This window comes from Muntiacus reevesi, chromosome 12, assembly GCF_963930625.1.
Source record: "Muntiacus reevesi chromosome 12, mMunRee1.1, whole genome shotgun sequence".
Classification (NCBI taxonomy): domain Eukaryota; kingdom Metazoa; phylum Chordata; class Mammalia; order Artiodactyla; family Cervidae; genus Muntiacus; species Muntiacus reevesi.
The window spans coordinates 14,229,347-14,246,412 of NC_089260.1; the positions used below are offsets into that span (position 1 = coordinate 14,229,347).

Sequence of the window (17,066 nt, forward strand, 5' to 3'; positions counted from 1 at the left end):
TCTGCAAATCTCTACCAAGCAAGTAACAGAATTCTGACACAAGTGGTAGACTTTTCTGACTAACACTGCCTCTCTGGGTTGTTTTCTTCTTCCCGTTCTCAGTCAGTACCCACATAATTGATCAGATGGCCCACATGGCCCCTCTGATTCTCACTTTAAGACAGTTAGGACACCAGCAGGTTATTGCTCAAACTGGCATTTTTCATAATCACCTCGCACTAATCAGAATGACTACTGTTATCAGAAAATTCACAGACAACAAATGCTGGAGAGGGTATGGAAAGACGGGAACCCTCCTACACTGTTGGTGGGAATGTAAATTCGTACAGCCACCATGGAGGATGGTATGGAAATTCCTTTAAAAACTAAAAATAGAGCTACCATATGACCCTGCAATTGCACTCCCAGGCATACATCTGTAGAAAAACATGATCCAAAAGGATGCATGCACCCTAATGTTCATTGCAGCACTGTTTACTATAGTCAAGACAAATGTCCATTGACAGAGGAATGGATAAAGGAGATGTGGTTGATATATACAGTGGAATGTTACTCAGCCATTAAAAAGAATGAAATAAAACCATTAGCAGCAACATGGATGGGCCTAGAGAATATCATACTGAGTGAAGTCAGACAGAAAAGGAGAAATATCATACATTATTCCTTATATGTGAAATCTAAAAAAGAAATGATAACATATGAACTTACTTACAAAACAGAAAGAGATTCACAGAAAACAAACTTATGGCTGCTAGGGGGAAAAGATAGGGAGTTTAGAAAGTTTGAATATATACACTGCTATATATTCAGAATGGATAACCAACAAGGGCCTATTGTATAGCACATGGAACTCTACTCAATGCTATGTGCCAGCCTGGATAGCGGGGGGGGGGGGGGGGGGGGAGGTGTGAAAGTATGAATATATGTATATGTGTGACTGAGTCCCTTCACTATTCACCTGAGACCACCACAACATTGTTAAACAGCTATACCCCAATAGAAAATAAAACGTTTAAAGTTTATTTTAAAAAGGAAATCTAACACTTGGTCTTCCTCAGAAAAAGCCAACTTCATCTGGTCTTGGGTATGATTCAGCACTAATTTTTACAATATCAAACTAAAAAGGGGTATAGCCACATTTAGAAAAGATGTTGCATAAAAGTGAATTGGGTAGCAGTAAGTTTCCCACTGCAGAATCCAGGCTGAAATGTAATAGTAAAAATCTAACTCGAGAAGAGTATAGAGTGTCGATTAAGACTTTACACACACTCTAAGAGAGATGCTGGTCGCTGGAGAGTAAGTAGACTCTCCTACTCTAAGACTGCCTCTCAGAGAGAGCAAGAGTGTGGAGACTGGGGAATTCTCAACAGCTGTGAGCTCCAGAAGGATGGGGGTGAGGGAAGACTTAGAAATACAAGGCCAAGTATAAGGAAAGATAAAAGATCTATTTTCTGGCATGGGGATTTAAAGAGGGAACCGCTCCCACACTGCAACCCTCTTTAATAAGAGAAAATAACTAAAGCTAAGCAGCAGGTCATAGTTGAGATTTCTGGAAACTCAGCCATTCCCAGCATCATGGGATCTGTGAGTCTGGAGCCAGTGGCAAGCAAAACTAGTAGCAGTTTGAACACAGAATTAGTACTTTATGTAGAACAGGAAGAGAAAATGAACTGTCCCGTGGCTAAACATGTGACCCGTTGGCCAAGGGATCCCTGCTGCCTTCCATGATGTGTTGTCTTCACACCACCACCCACACCCCGCCCTCAAGCAGAAGGAAGCAAGAACCACCACTGCAGGGCTAGTCCTGGAAAGGACACGGCACCAGCAGGCTTCTCGAACAAGGTTTCCAAGCACTGGCATACCTGGGCAGCCCGCCTACTACTAAACAAGGTGAAAGCGCCTGTGGAAAGTGTTAGTCGTTCAGTCATGTCTGACTTTTGCGACCCCGTGGACTGCAGCCTGCCAGGCTCCTCTGTCCGTGGAATTCTCCAGGCAAGAATACGGGAGTGGGCCATTCCCTTCTCCAGGGGGTCTTCATGACCCAGGGATCGAACCTGGGTCTCCTGCCTTGCAGGCAGACGCTTTACCATCTGAGCCACCAAGGAATCCCCTGTGGGAAGGCGAAGGCAAATATTCCCCTTGTTTCTTGTCTTCCATCATTCGAGCCAGTTAAAAAGTAAAAGTAACTGGGGGAAAAAAACAAGTAACAACAATCAATTCTCCCACTCGGTGTAATCAAACAGAATTTCAGCAACCAATGATATTTTTTAAAAAAATTACTACCATATGCCTCACTTATTACTCCAGTAATTGAATTCTTTCATCAAGAGAGTTTATATGGCATTTTCTTGATGAAAGAATTTATTTTGTAGAAGAAAATTCTGGAAAAAATCATGTTAAGAATCGTGCTGGCATAACTCAGTTTTATCTAAGGATCTGGCTTTCTGGCCTTAATTTTATCATTCAATCATGACTGGCAAATATTCCAAACCACCCCCTAAAACTGCACACAGCAAAGTAACATGGCATTTGAAAATTAAAATAGAAAATTCCTTTTATGATTTTGCAATTGCATTCATGGGATGGGATAGGATAGGATTACATGGGATGGGAAAGGGGGTTGGAAGGAACAGATAGCAGTTTAATGTAGCATATGTTAGGGTCTAAAGAAATTCTACCCAGACCGTTATGATTTTGAACTCAGATAACCCAGGCTTTCCAAACGGCTTTACCATTTCCAAGGCAGACCATTCAATATCTCGGTAATCCAAGTCTATACCCTGACCAGTAATGCTGAAGAAGCTGAAGTTGAATGGTTCTATGAAGACCTACAAGACCTTCTAGAACTAACACCCAAAAAAGATGTCCTTTTCATTATAGGGGACTGGAATGCAAAAGTAGGAAGTCAAGAAATACCTGGAGTAACAGGCAAATTTGGCATTGGGGTACATAATGAAGCAGGGCAAAGGCTAATAGAGTTTTGCCAAGAGAACATGCTGGTCATAGCAAACACCCTCTTCCAACAACACAAGAGAAGACTCTACACATGGACATCACCAAAACATCAATACCAAAGTCAGGTTGATTATATTCTTTGCAGCCAAAGATGGAGAAGCTCTATACAGTCAGCAAAAGGAGACTGGGAACTGACTGTGACTCAGATCATGGACTCCTTATTGCCAAATTCAGACTTAAATTGAAGAAAGTAGGGAAAAGCAGTAGACCGTTTAGATATGACCTAAATCAAATCCCTTATGATTATACAGTGAAAGTGAGGAATAGATTCAAGGGATCAAATCTGATAGAGTGCCTGAAGAACTATGGATGGAGGTTCTTGACATTGTACAGGAGGCAGGGATCAAGACCATCCCCAAGAAAAAGAAATGCAAAAAGACAAAATGGTTGACTGAGGAGGCCTTACAAATAGCTGTGAAAAGAAGAGAAGCAAAAGGCAAAGGAGAAAAGGAAAGATATACCCATTTGAATGCAGAGTTCCAAAGAAGAGCAAGGAAAGATAAGAAAGCCTTCCTCAGTGATCAGTGCAAAGAAATAGAGGAAAACAATAGAATGGGAAAGACTAGAGATCTCCTCAAGAAAATCAGAGATACCAAGGGAACATTTCATGCAAAGGTGGGCACAATAAAGGACAGGAATGGTATGGACCTAACAGAAGCAGAAGATATTAAGAAGAGGTGGCAAGAATACACAGAAGAACTATACAAAAAAGATCTTTGTGACCCAGATAATCAGGATGGTGTGATCACTCACCTAGAGGCAGCCATCCTGGAATGCGAAGTCAAGTGGGCCTTAGGGAGCATCACTACAAACAAAGCTAGTGGAAGTGATGGAATTCCAGTTGAGCTATTTCAAATCCTATAAGATGATGCTGTGAAAGTGCTGCACTAAATATGCCAGCAAATTTGGAAAACTCAGCAGTGGCCATAGGACTGGAAAGGGTCAGTTTTCATTCTAATCCCAAAGAAAGGCAATGCCAAAGAATGCTCAAACTACCACACAATTGCACTCATCTCACACGCTAGTAAAGTATTGCTCAAAATTCTCCAAGCCAGGCTTCAACAGTACATGAACCATGAACTTCCAGATGTTCAAGTTGGATTTAGAAAAGCCAAAGGAATCAGAGATCAAGTTGCCAACATCCGCTGGATCATCAAAAAAGCAAGAGTTCCAGAAAAACATCTACTTCTGCTTTATTGACTATACCAAAGACTTTGACTGTGTGGTTCAAAACAAACTGTGGAAAATTCTTAAATAAATGGGGATACCAGACCACCTGACCTACCTCCTAAGAAATCTGTATGCAAGTCAGAAACAACAGTTAGAACTGGGCTTGGAACAATAGACTGGTTCCAAATCAGGAGAGGAATTCGTTAAGGCTGTATATTGTCACCCTGCTTATTTAACTTGTATGCAAAGTACATCATGAGAAATGCTAGACTGGATGAAGCACAAGCTGGAATCAAGATTGCCAGGAGAAATATCAATAATCTCAGATATGCAGATGACCCTTATAGCAGAAAGTGAAGAAGAACTAAAGAGCCTCTTGATGAAAGTGAAAGAGGAGAGTGAAAAAGTTGGTTTAAAACTAAACATTCAGAAAACTAAGATCATGGCATCTGGCCCCATCACTTCATGGCAAATAGATGGGGAAACAATGGAAACAGTGACGGACTTTATTTTCCTGGATTCCAGAATCACTGTGGATGATGACTGCAGCCATGAAATTAAAACATGCTTACTCCTTGGAAGAAAAGTTATGATCAACCTAGACAACATATTTTAAAACAGAGAGATTACTTTGCCAACAAAGGTCCATCTAGTCAAAGCTATGCTTTTGTAGTCATGTATGGATGTGAGAGTTGGACCATTAAGAAGGCTGAGCACCAAAGAACTGATGTTTTTGAACTGTGGTGTTAGAAGACTATTGAGATTCCCCTAGACAGCAAGGAGATCAAACTAGTCAATCCTAAAGAAAATCAACCCTGAATATTCATTGGAAGGACTGATGATGAAGCTGAAACTCCAATACTTTGGCCACCTGATGCAAAGAGCTGACTCATTGGAAAAGACCCTGATGCTGGGAAAGATTGAAGGTGGGAAGAGAAGGGGATGACAGAGGGTGAGATGGTTGGATGGCATCACTGACTCAATGGACATGAGTCTGAGTAAACTCTGGGAGCTGGCGGTGGACAGGGCGTGCTGGAGTCCATGGGGCCGCAGAGAGTCGGACATGACTGAGCAACTGAACGGAACTGAATCCAGGCTACCTGTTGGCAAGAAGCAGCAATACTGAAAAACACTAATGAGGTATGGGGGCCTGAATTTATTTTGTATCACTTCTGTAATAAATTACCACAAATTTAGCTACTTAGCATGACATAAATTATCTTACAGTTCTTGAGGTCAAAAGTGCAAAATGGCCACACTGAACTCAAATCCTGTCAGCCTGTTTGTGTTTCTGATGGAGAACCTAGAGGAGAATCCTTTCCAGTGTTTCTCCATCTCCTGGAGATTGTCTGCATCCCCTGGCTCTTCAGCTCTGCTCCGTCTTCAGATCTCCATCCCACCAGCCTCCCTCTTCCACTTATCAGGCCCCTCCTGATTGCAACAGTCCAACCCAGCTTCAGTTCAGCTCAGTAACTCAGTTGTGTCCGACTCTTTGCGACCCCATGGACTGCAGTACTCCAGGCTTCCCAGTCCTTCACTATCTCCTAGAGTTTGCTCTAACTCATGTCCATTGAGTTAGTGATGTCATCCAACCATTTTATTCTCTGCCACCCCCTTCTGCTCCTGCCCTCAATCTTTCCCAGCATCAGGAAAGATGCTTTGCATCAGGTAGCCAAAGTATTGGAGCTTTAGCTTCAGCATCAGTCCTTCCAAGGAATATTCAGGGCTGATTTCCTTTAGGATTGACTATTTTGATCTCCTTGCTGTTTAGGGGACTCTCAGGAGTCTTCTCCAACACCATGGTTCAAAAGCATCAATTCTTTGATGCTCAACTTGCTTTATGGTTCAACTCTCATATCCATATATGACTACTGTAAAAACCTTAGCTTTGACTATGCAGACCTTTGTCAGCAAAGTAATGTCTCTGCTTTTTAAAATGCCATCTAGGTTTGTCATAGCTTTTCTTTCAAGGAGCAAGCTATGACATATTGTATGACAATATACAGCCTTGACATATGCCTTTCCAAATTTTGAACCAGTCTGTTGTTCCATGGTTGGTTCTAACTGTTACTTCTTCACCTGCATACAGGTTTCTCAGGAGACAGATGTGATGGTCTGGTATTCCCTTCTCTTTAAGAATTTTTCACAGGTTGTGATCCACACAGTCAAAGGCTATAATGTAGTCAATGAAGCAGAAATATATATGTTTTTCTGAAATTCCTTTACTTTCTCTATGATCCAACAAATGTTGGCTTTTTGATCTCTGTCTCCTCTTCCTTTTCTAAATCCAGCTTGTACATCTGAAAGTTCTCAGTTCACATACTGCTAAAGCCTAGCTTGAAGGATTTTGAGGGATAATAAAAATAGGTATGGTTTATTGTTTTCTCAGTACCAGCTACTTAGGGTGTATGTTGTCTCCCTGCTTACTTAACTTATATGCAGTGTACATCATGTGAAGTTCTGGGCTGGATGAAGAATCAAGATTGCCAAGAGAAATATCAATAACCTCAGATATGCAGGTGACACTACCCTAATGGTAGAAAGTGAAGAGGAACTAAAGAGCCTCTTGATGAAGGTGAAAGAGGAGAGTGGAAAGCTGGCTTAAAACTCAACATTCAAAAAAGTAAGATCATGGCATCTGGTCCCATCATTTTATGGCAAATAGATGGGGTGACAATGGAAACAGTGACAGATTTTATTTTCTTGGGCTCCAAAATCACTGTGGATGCTGCAGCCACAAAATTAAAAAAGATGCTCCTTGGAAGAAAAGCTATGACAAATCTAGAGCTTTAAAAACAGAAGCTTAAAAACCCCATGATTTAACCCAGTCTCACTTCATGGAAAAGGAAATAGTCTAGATTGAAATTGAATTGTCCTGTTGATGTGAAATTGATTTGAAATTTCAAATCAGCCCTTGAAATTGAAAGGCTTGTCCAAGGTCAGGGAGAGAACAAGTAGAAAGCCAGAGCCAGACCCAGGACTCTGGGCTCCCAATCCATTGTGTCTGGCAGGCGGTCCGAAGATCCGAAGATCCTGGCGTGCATCTCTTGGTCACAGCCCCGTCACTTGGGGCGACGACCATTTGTTTTAACTGGGTAACCTCGCTCCCAGCTCCCTGATGGGGGAGAGTGAGCGATTTGGATTTTGCAGTGAAACCTCCACTTTAAAAGGAACCAAACCTTCATCGTCCAGCCTGACTGCTGCTGCTAAGTTGCTTCAGTCGTGTCCGACTCTGTGCGATCCCGTAGACGGCAGCCCACCAGGCTCCCCCGTCCCTGGGATTCTAGGCCCCTCTAAAAGCCGCAGCATCACGTGTGAGCCTCTGGCTCCCCCGGGGTCCCCACGGCCCCTTCCTCGGCCTCCTCGCGGTCCGCGGAAACACCGCCTGGCTGGTCGCGATGCTGGAGCCTGTGAGCTAACTGACCACCAGTCGGAGCTTTCTCAAGTTCGCCACGTCGCCGTGACAGAACTGCGTCGAGGCCCAGATTCTTGGGCATAAATAAATAGCACATCTGAGACCGAGAAGGGGTCCAGCTGCGTGTGATGGAAGAAACCGGGGTGAGAACAGGGCCAAATCATACACAGCTGGAAACTGTTAAGTTAGGAGCGAGGTGGGGGAGCGGTTGAAGCAGAGAGGGGAAGAAAGAAATGGAAAGCGGGGGAAAAGATCAAACCAGGGATCACGGCTGTCTGAAGGCTCTGAGTTATAAGTGCTGAGAAACAGACCCATGGTTTATACTACAGCTGAATTAAGAGCATTCCTACCAAATGGTAGTTTATAATAATTGATCTCAAAGCAGAGAGACCGGGGCAGGGAAACTTGACTCGTGGACGTCTGGCAGCCTCGGATGTGTCGGTTTGGTCACCTCCTGGCTCTTTGCATCTATAAATGGCCTCGCGGTGAGCCGGGTGAAGGAGTTCAACCCTCCATCGATGAGCACCCCGGGGCTCCCTGCCTGGGGTCGCCTGGCATCTGGGAAGCTCAGCGAGTTCCCAGACTCCCTGGGCAGCCTCAGCGGCATGCGCCCGTGATGATCATGCAGGGAATTAAAGCAGGGGGCGGCGGGGGGGGGGGGGGGGGGGAGTGCAGTGACATCACTCAATCCTAGCCCAGAGGCCCCCGGCGGATGAGTCACCGAGATGAATCAGCGATGCTGCAGGGGGAGCCACACACCCACGGCCCCACCAGAGACTAAGAGCTACCTTGGCATCACCACCAAGCAAGGGAGAGGAAGTCTGAGTAAAGGGGAAATTCAGCCCAAAAGAAGAGACAGGAAAACAATCCGTTCCTCCTGCTCTTAATGGAAATCAAATGCATGGATTACCTCCTTAATGAGGCCTCCGTTTAATCTTTTGGATTAAAAATATCCCAAATGAGGCCATCATTAAGGGATGCCAGAATCCAGGCTTTCTAAACAAAACCCAGTATCACAGGGCAAGGCTTTTCTAGATCCTTCCAGCCCCTCCCAGCTCGTTCTTGTAGCAGGTGATACCAAGTAAATCCTGATGTCTTAGAGAGGATCAGAGGCTTCTTCCAACCTGCTTGTGCTGCACTTTGTGGTTATAAAATGCAGGATTGCTGTCTTTTAAGGAAAGCAGATGACTAAACAGAATGGACCCCATGACAACTCATACTTGGCCTGGTTGAGATTCCAGGTTTTCTCTTTCATAGGGAATCTGAAACTATAAATGACTTCCTTTGGGTCTTGGTTGGGAAAAGTTTCTAACTGGCAATGATTACACTTAGGAGAATTCTCAAAATGATTGAATAATAACAGGAATAAGTTTGGAGGCTAATTCTTAGTTTATAAGAATTCCAGTGGAGAGGAGAAACCAGTCAACCTTCACAGTATCATTTCTAGTGATTCTGAAAGCTCGAAATAAATAGTTAGGAAATATGGTTGGAAGTTGGTACAATTGACCTATGCTTTATTTAAAAATCTTTCTTCCTTCATTCAAGAAATATTTACTGACTACTTTCTATAAACCAGGCATAATGCTAGAAGCTGGGGATACACTGTTGAATGAGACACAGCCCCTGTTCTCAAGGAGCTTGTAATCCATCAACCCGAGTTTCTACAACCATTGTTGACCATGAACACTCAGCTGTTCATTCTGTTCAAAATTAACTTCTTGGAGCATCAATTGATTCTAAAGTAAGAAAAAAGTCGGCACAGAACTGAATGTATCCCATGCCTCAAAATAAAAATAGAATTGTATTTAGAAAAATCTTAATTTCATGGTATTCCAAGAACACAGAAACTGCATAAAGGGAGGTAAGCCAGAATTCTTTCTATAGCCTGATAATTAATTTGTAGCTTAAAATCTCCTACAAGAGACTCCAAACCAAAATGGTATTTTGAAGAAGACAAATTAGGGAAGTTGATGGAAAACATGTTTCCTAAAAGCGTCTCATAGTTCAAAATCCACACAATTCAAAATTAATCGCAACCTCAGATAGGTAGATATTACAGTTTGAGGGGCTCGGGGGCAAGAGTGCTATTTACCAGCTGAAATGGCAGGACCATGTGGCAACAACAGAAACACTATTTACAGTTTGTCTTCCTGCTGGTTTGAAATTATATCATACTTGCCTCATTTTGGGGTTTAGTTTGGGGGCCCTCCCAGATTTTTTTCCATCCTCTTCCCCCCAGGAAGTTGATCCGTGTAGGATACACCAACAAGTCTCCTTGCCCTCTGGCTTCCAGGCAGGTCCAACCAACAGACATCAGGGTGATGAAGAGAGAGGTTTAGGTGTCTCTTCCCAGAACCCTTTGCCAGGCCACCACAGATCAGCTGCGTCCCTTTACCAAAGTCCCAGCTCCTGTCAGGCGACCCTCTCCTCACAACTAACGCTCCCAAGGAGTGCAGAGACTGCTCCTTCCCCTAGCCTTCAGGGCAGGAGGGGAGATTGGCACAGTTCCTTGAAGTTTCCCTACACCCTACCCATGCCTTTGCCAACAACTTTTTCATCCAGTTTAAGCTTGCATCTATTTGCTGTTGGTACCATGGCAAATCAAGGAGATTTATATTATCTCAAATATTGTACCTAAAGGGAGACTTTATTACTATCTTCACATTACATGATTTCAAATTTGCTTGGTTCAAACTTGCATGAAAAAGCAATAAATATCAAAAGATCCACAGGCCCATCTGCGTCAGTAATAGGGTTGAAAATCAAGGTTTACAACAACCTGCCTTAGCTCTCCCTCAGTAGCTTTAAACTATTGTCCTTTATGACTTTGGGGACCCTCCTTTTCTGCTTTATTTTTAGCTTAAATGGCAGACATTAGGTTGTCCAATAATAATTCCTTCTGACCTGGCTTCAACATTAATTTCTTGGGAAGAAGACAAAAAGACTTTACAGCCAGTGCATTTAAGGCAGTCACCCCTCTGCCTTTCCAGTCACTGGCATCCCATTCCCAGGCCACAGTAATCTCTGACACATTCAGAAACAGACATGTGACATCTCTTCTGCCACTGCAGCAATGCACAGGAGTGGATTTTTATCTGGGTTGACTTTGCCATAATTTCAGCCCCTCTTGTTGGGTCACTGATTGGGTGGTAGACAGCTTGGCTTCCACTGCAGCTCAGAGAAGCCAAAGCAGACAGTTTGGCTGCGGGGCAAATGGGTGTCTGTCACCAAGAGCCAAGGCTCATCTACTGATTCATGGTCACGGCCCATCGTTTCAGCATTTGCTGCCTCCATCTGGAGCTCCCCATCCATCCATTCGTTCCTGCACACTGGTGCCATTTCCACTTCATCACTTGCAAGGAAATGCATTCTGGAAGCATCATAGGAAAGGGCAGTCAGCAATTTCCTGAGATGCATGTCCAAGGAATATGGACATGAATATGTAAATATTCATATGTACACATATATATATTCATATATACGTGCATCACTGTTCAGGGACGGACAATGACTGCCTTTGTGACAGGCAGCCATGTAGTGAACCAAGGAGCGGCACTGAATTTAGAATATGATCTGAATTTCAATCCTAGTTTCACCTTCTGTTAGCTGAGTAATGTGGACTCGTTGCTTAACCTTTCCAGTTCTTACTTTTCTTCTCTGTTAACTGTGGGTATTATTAGTACTTGGCTCGAGGACTGTTGAGATTCCATGAAAGAGTATCAGTAAAGCTCTTAGCACATGACGTGGCTCTGGGATCACTCAGTAAATGAGGGCTCTCATCCAGGAGCCCCTCGCTGGCTTTCTATTGCTCCTTGAACCCCTTCAGACTCAACACATGCTCCCCCTTCCCCCTGCCTAACTACCAACACGTAGATGCAGTTTCTCCTCTTGTTGGAGTGTCCAGATTCTCTCTTCACAGGGGTTATGTCTTCCCGTCCCATAGAGATCTCAGATGGATAAACCCACCAGTACAGGAAAGGACAGTGTCATAGGCACGCAAGGCTTTGCCCTTTTAAAAGCATTGTCTTTGTGGGGTGAAGGGTTAGGCTGATCTGGGTGTCTCTGATGCCTCTCTGACTAATGGAAAGACAGAAAAACACCATTCAGTCTGTAAAACTGTCTAGTCACTAATCCTATCTACCTTCAACTCCTCTATTGGAATCATATTTATCTACTCCGTAGCTCCCCAAAAGTATGACACTTAAATTTAATTCTTTGGATGAATGGATATCACTGAAGCATGCATGCAAAGTCAATTCAGCCATGTCCAACTCTTTTCAAACCAATGGACTGTAGCCCAACAGGCTCCTCTGCCCATGGGATTCTCCAGGCAAGAATACTGGAGTGGGTTGCCATGTCCTTCTCCAGGGGATCTTCCTGACCCAGGGAAGGAAACTGAGTCTTGTATTTCTCCTCCATTGATGGGCACATTCTTTACCACTAGCACCAACTGGGAAACCTTATAATTGAAGACTTTTAAGCAAAGAATGTGTTTAAACTTACATCTTTAAAGAGCACACTGGGAGCTGCATGAAGGATGGAGAGAAGGGGGCATAATTATCTCAGTGCTTCTGGAATGTTTAGTGTGCCTGATCAGCTGGTGATCTTGTGAAGATGCGCAGTCTTATTTGCAGGAGGCCTGGGGTAGGGCCAAGATTCTGCACTTCTAATCAGTGCTGCTGGTCCATGGTTCTTGATCCCAAGAAGCCGAACCATTTAGTCCTGCCTCTGATAGTCCAAGTTTGACAAGGGACAGTGCCTATGTGCTGTCTTGCTTGGTACACTCCTAGCATTGGGTCCAGTATAATCAGCGTGCTTTGTAACTGCTTTCTGACAATGCTGATGTTGATCTAGGACAATGAAAAATAAGAAGAAATTAAATTATTGAAAATGTGCCCCGGAGATTTCCAAATGCTGGGTATTTGTTTGAGAGTGAAGAAAAACAACCCAAGGTTTACTGATCTTAGTTTAGGTTTTTCTTTCCAACAGTTTCAGACTGTTGCTATGGGACCACCAAATCAATTTTTTTTCAACTGAATGTTTTTATTTAATGAAACAGAGGATTTTTAAGTTTATTGAAATAAAAAAAAAAAAATACCTGTCACCACAGTTCTATAATATTGACAGATCAATTCAATGCCCCTTGTAAAGAAGGATGGAGAGTCAGAATGGTAAACATCCTTTTTCTCAATCAGCTCTTCTCTTCCAGGTCTCTTGTGGAAACAAACCATTGGGACTACATCCCCCATTCTGTCACTCAAACATCTCCATGTCACTCAAAGCACAAGGAGTTTGTTCATCCAGGCAAAGAATGACTGATCTGCCCCTTGGAGGACATCTGCGTTTTTATAGATCAGAGGTTCTCAAAGTGAGGTCCCTGGACCAGTAGCATTGGCATTGCTTAGGGATTTGGTAGAAATGCAGTTGCTCAGGGGATACCCCAGGCCTCCTGAATCGCATTCTGGGAGTGACCCAGTGATCTCTGTTTCGGCGAGTCCTCCAAGTGATCAAATTGAGAACCGCTGTCCTGCATTTGGGTTTCTGGGTGGAGAAACCCAGCTGAGTGACCCTCCTGATGATTTCACTACCTTCTGGAGGGGATCTGTGTCCTCCTGGTGAGTCTCAGGGAAGGAGTTGAGCGTTTGAGGTCAACCGCTGCTGGAATCTCTGATCCTCATCTTCCCTCCCACAAAGGATGCACTCTGCTGGAGAACAAGAATTTGGGGGTGCAGAATTTTCTAATTCTTCCTATCCATAAGCAATGTCTATGATGGCCTTTAAGGATGACCTTGATCTGACCTTGCAGGATCCCTTCATGCCCAAGCAGGAGTGGCTGTGACATAAATTGCATTCCAGGAAAAATGGAACATTTTAAACCTAGTTAAAACTAATCCCCAAATCAGCAGAGCTGCAGCATATGTGCTTTCTTAGACATTGGGGTAGGGAGTTTTTTTCCCTACTGGGATTATGTCTCTTTGACATTCCTAGAGGCAGAATGTTTAAACAACAGAGTCAGCTATGTTCTTCCTGGCTACAGAGCAACAGTGGGGGTTTCATGCCAGACCTTAATCTAGAACTGCATTAAAGGACAAGTGTGAAAAGAGGGAGCTGATCCCCAGACTCAAGTCACCCCCAACCACCAGGCGTCACGGTTATCCTCAGTTTGTTCAATAACGTAAATTCTGGCCTTATCTTTACTTCCCAGGGGCACTAACATTGGTGACACTTCCAAAGGATGATAGATTTCACTAATGAAGACATCAAAGAAGGGATAGGAGCCACTGTTTTTACAAAGAATGTCCCATCTCCTTGGGTTTACATAAAACAACCCCTGACTCCCCAAAGAAGCTCAGGCCCAAAGCTAAGACGGCAATTCAGAAAGCCTGAGCCCAAAACAGTGTTGCTGAAATCAGGCTTACTTAGAAACTCCAGGAGGAACTGGGCTGACTGTCAAAATATGCTTCTGCCTTTTTAGCTCACTAGAATTGAAAGACAAATAAAAGCAGATGGGCTGATGAAGCAGGAGGAAGAGAAAGATTTCCTTAGGAGAAGGTTTGGGGTGTTAGAGACAAAGTAGGTGGGTATAAAGGGGATCAGGAGGCATACCCAGCTCCAGCTGCTCATAAAGAGAAGATAAGAAAAGTGATGAAATCTAACAAAGCCAGCTAGAACGAGCCCTCCCCATCCCCCTACCCACAAAGGGATCCCAAGTTGAGGAAATTGTTGAGAGAGGCAGGCTCTTAGAGTTACAGGAATAAAGTCCATAAAGAGAGCAATCAGAAAAACTGCATGCAGGGGCCTGCGGCAGCAGTGGTTACAAAAATCTTAGATTTGAGAAGGGAAGATCCATATAAAATAGAAGAAATACTGGGTTAGTTTCAAGATGGAACCATTAGCACAAGTGACAATGCAGATAATACCTGTGACCTGAAAGAAATGCCAAAGAAATCCATGGAATCCCCACAAAGGCACAATGAAAACAAGACGTTTTAAAAAGAAGCCAGTGGAGAAGGAAATGGCAACCCACTCCAGTACTCTTGTCTGGAAAATCCCATGAACAGAGGAGCCTGGTAGGCTACAGTCCATGGGGTCGAAAAGAGTTGGACACGACTGAGCGACTTTACTTACTAAGCTTTACTTTATGGGTTTGAAATTTTAATGTAGAATTTTGGGGTACTTACAAAGAGGGTGGAAGTCTATGATTTTAGCCTTGTCTGACACTAAAGAGCAGTGTGTTCTTTGGTACCTACCTCTCAGCTTCTTGAACCCAGATTTCCTTATCTTCCTTTAGCTACTCATAGTTTGAGAGAAGAATCAAAAGAGAAGCATTTTGTAGATTGAAAGCAGGTATCTTTTTAATCCTCATGATGACTGACTGTTAGATAATATATATCTCAATTTTACAAATGAACTTGGCCCTTAGAAGTTAAATTGTGTTAGTCATAGCACTGGTGTGAATTTGAACCCCAGGACTTGAATCCATATCTGTGTTGCTATGAAGTTTATGAATACTTTTATCATTGCACTTTTAAATATTTCCTGTGACAACTACTGAAGTGGTGGGATCACAAAATGAGTTATTAGACCCATTTTATGAGACAGTTGGAGATTCTGCTGGAGACTTATAAGTACTGTATTGGCAATTGCTGGAGAAGATTTTTCAATTGTTGCTTCTGACACTAGATTAAGTGAAGGTTTTCAATTCACACATGGGACAGCCCCAAATGTTACAAATTAACAGACAAAACAGTCATTGGATGTAGCGGTTTTCATGGCGATTGTCTTACCCTGACCAAAATTATTGAAGCAAGACTAAAGATGTACAAACATTCCAATAATAAGGCCATGACTACCCGGGCGATTGCTGCGATGCTGTCTACAATCCTGTACTCCAGGCGCTTCTTTCCCTACTATGTGTACAACATCATCGGGGGGCTTGATGAAGAAGGGAAGGGAGCCGTGTACAGCTTTGACCCGGTAGGGTCCTACCAGAGAGACTCGTTCCAGGGCTGGAGGCTCAGCCAGTGCCATGCTGCAGCCCCTGCTTGACAACCAGGTTGGTTTTAAGAACATGCAGAATGTGGAGCATGTCCCGCTGTCCTTGGACAGAGCCATGCGGCTTGTGAAAGATGTCTTCATTTCTGCTGCTGAGAGAGATGTGTACACTGGGGACGCACTCAAGATCTGCATTGTGACCAAGGAGGACATCAGGGAGGAGACTATTCCTCTGCGGAAAGACTGACTTCTGGGCCCTTGTCACTGATCAGCTCAAAACTGGCCAAGTTTGTACCTTGAAACTGTTGGACTAACTTGTTTTATTAAAAAATAAAGCCCCAAGCAAAAAAATAAATAAATAAATAAATAAAATAAAAATAAAAAGAAGCCAAGCTACAGCAATCAGAGCAGAAAAAGAAGTACAAGGAATCCAGATAGGAAAAGAAGAAGTGAAACTCTCGCTGTTTGCAGATGACATGATCCTCTACATAGAAAACCCTAAAGACTCTACCAGAAAATTATTAGAGCTAATCAGTGAATATAGTAAAGTTGCAGGATATAAAATTAACACACAGAAATCCCTTGCATTCCTACACACTAACAATGAAAAAACAGAAAGAGAAATTAAGGAAACAATATCATTCACCATTGCAACAAAAAGAATAAAATACTTAGGAGTATATCTACCTAAAGAAACAAAAGACCTATACGTAGAAAACTATAAAACACTGATGAAAGAAATCAAAGAGGACACAAACAGATGGAGAAACATACCGTGTTCATGGATTGGAAAAATCAATATTGTCAAAATGGCTATTCTATCCAAAGCAATCTATAGATTCAATGCAATCCCTATCAAGCTACCAACAGCATTTTTCACAGAACTAGAACAAATAATTTCACAATTTGTATGGAAATACAAAAAACCTCGAATAGCCAAAGTAATCTTGAGAAAGAAGAATGGAACTGGAGGAATCAACCTGCCTGACTTCAAACTCTACTACAAAGCCACAGTCATCAAGACAGTGTGGTACTGGCACAAAGACAGAAATATAGATCAATGGAACAGAATAGAAAGCCCAGAGATAAATCCACAAACCTATGGACACCTTATCTTTGGCAAAGGAGGCAAGAATATACAATGGAGAAATGACAATCTCTTTAACAAGTGGTGCTGGGAAACCTGGTCAACCACTTGTAAAAGAATGAAACTAGAACACTTTCTAACACCATACACAAAAATAAACTCAAAATGGATTAAAGATCTAAATGTAAGACCAGAAACTATAAAACTCCTAGAGGAGAACATAGGCAAAACACTCTCCGACATAAATCACAGCAGGATCCTCTATAACCCACCTCCCAGAATATTGGGAATAAAAGCAAAAATAAACAAATGGGACCTAATGAAACTTAAAAGCTTTTGCACTACAAAGGAAACTATAAGTAAGGTGAAAAGACAGCCCTCAGA

General features: G+C 42.9%; 1 pseudogene; it reads left to right on the forward strand.

Moving 5' to 3' along the window:
• Positions 1-8,118: 8,118 nt before the first annotated feature.
• On the forward strand, positions 8,119-15,944 carry LOC136144706 (proteasome subunit beta type-1 pseudogene; annotated as a pseudogene).
• Positions 15,945-17,066: the final 1,122 nt, after the last annotated feature.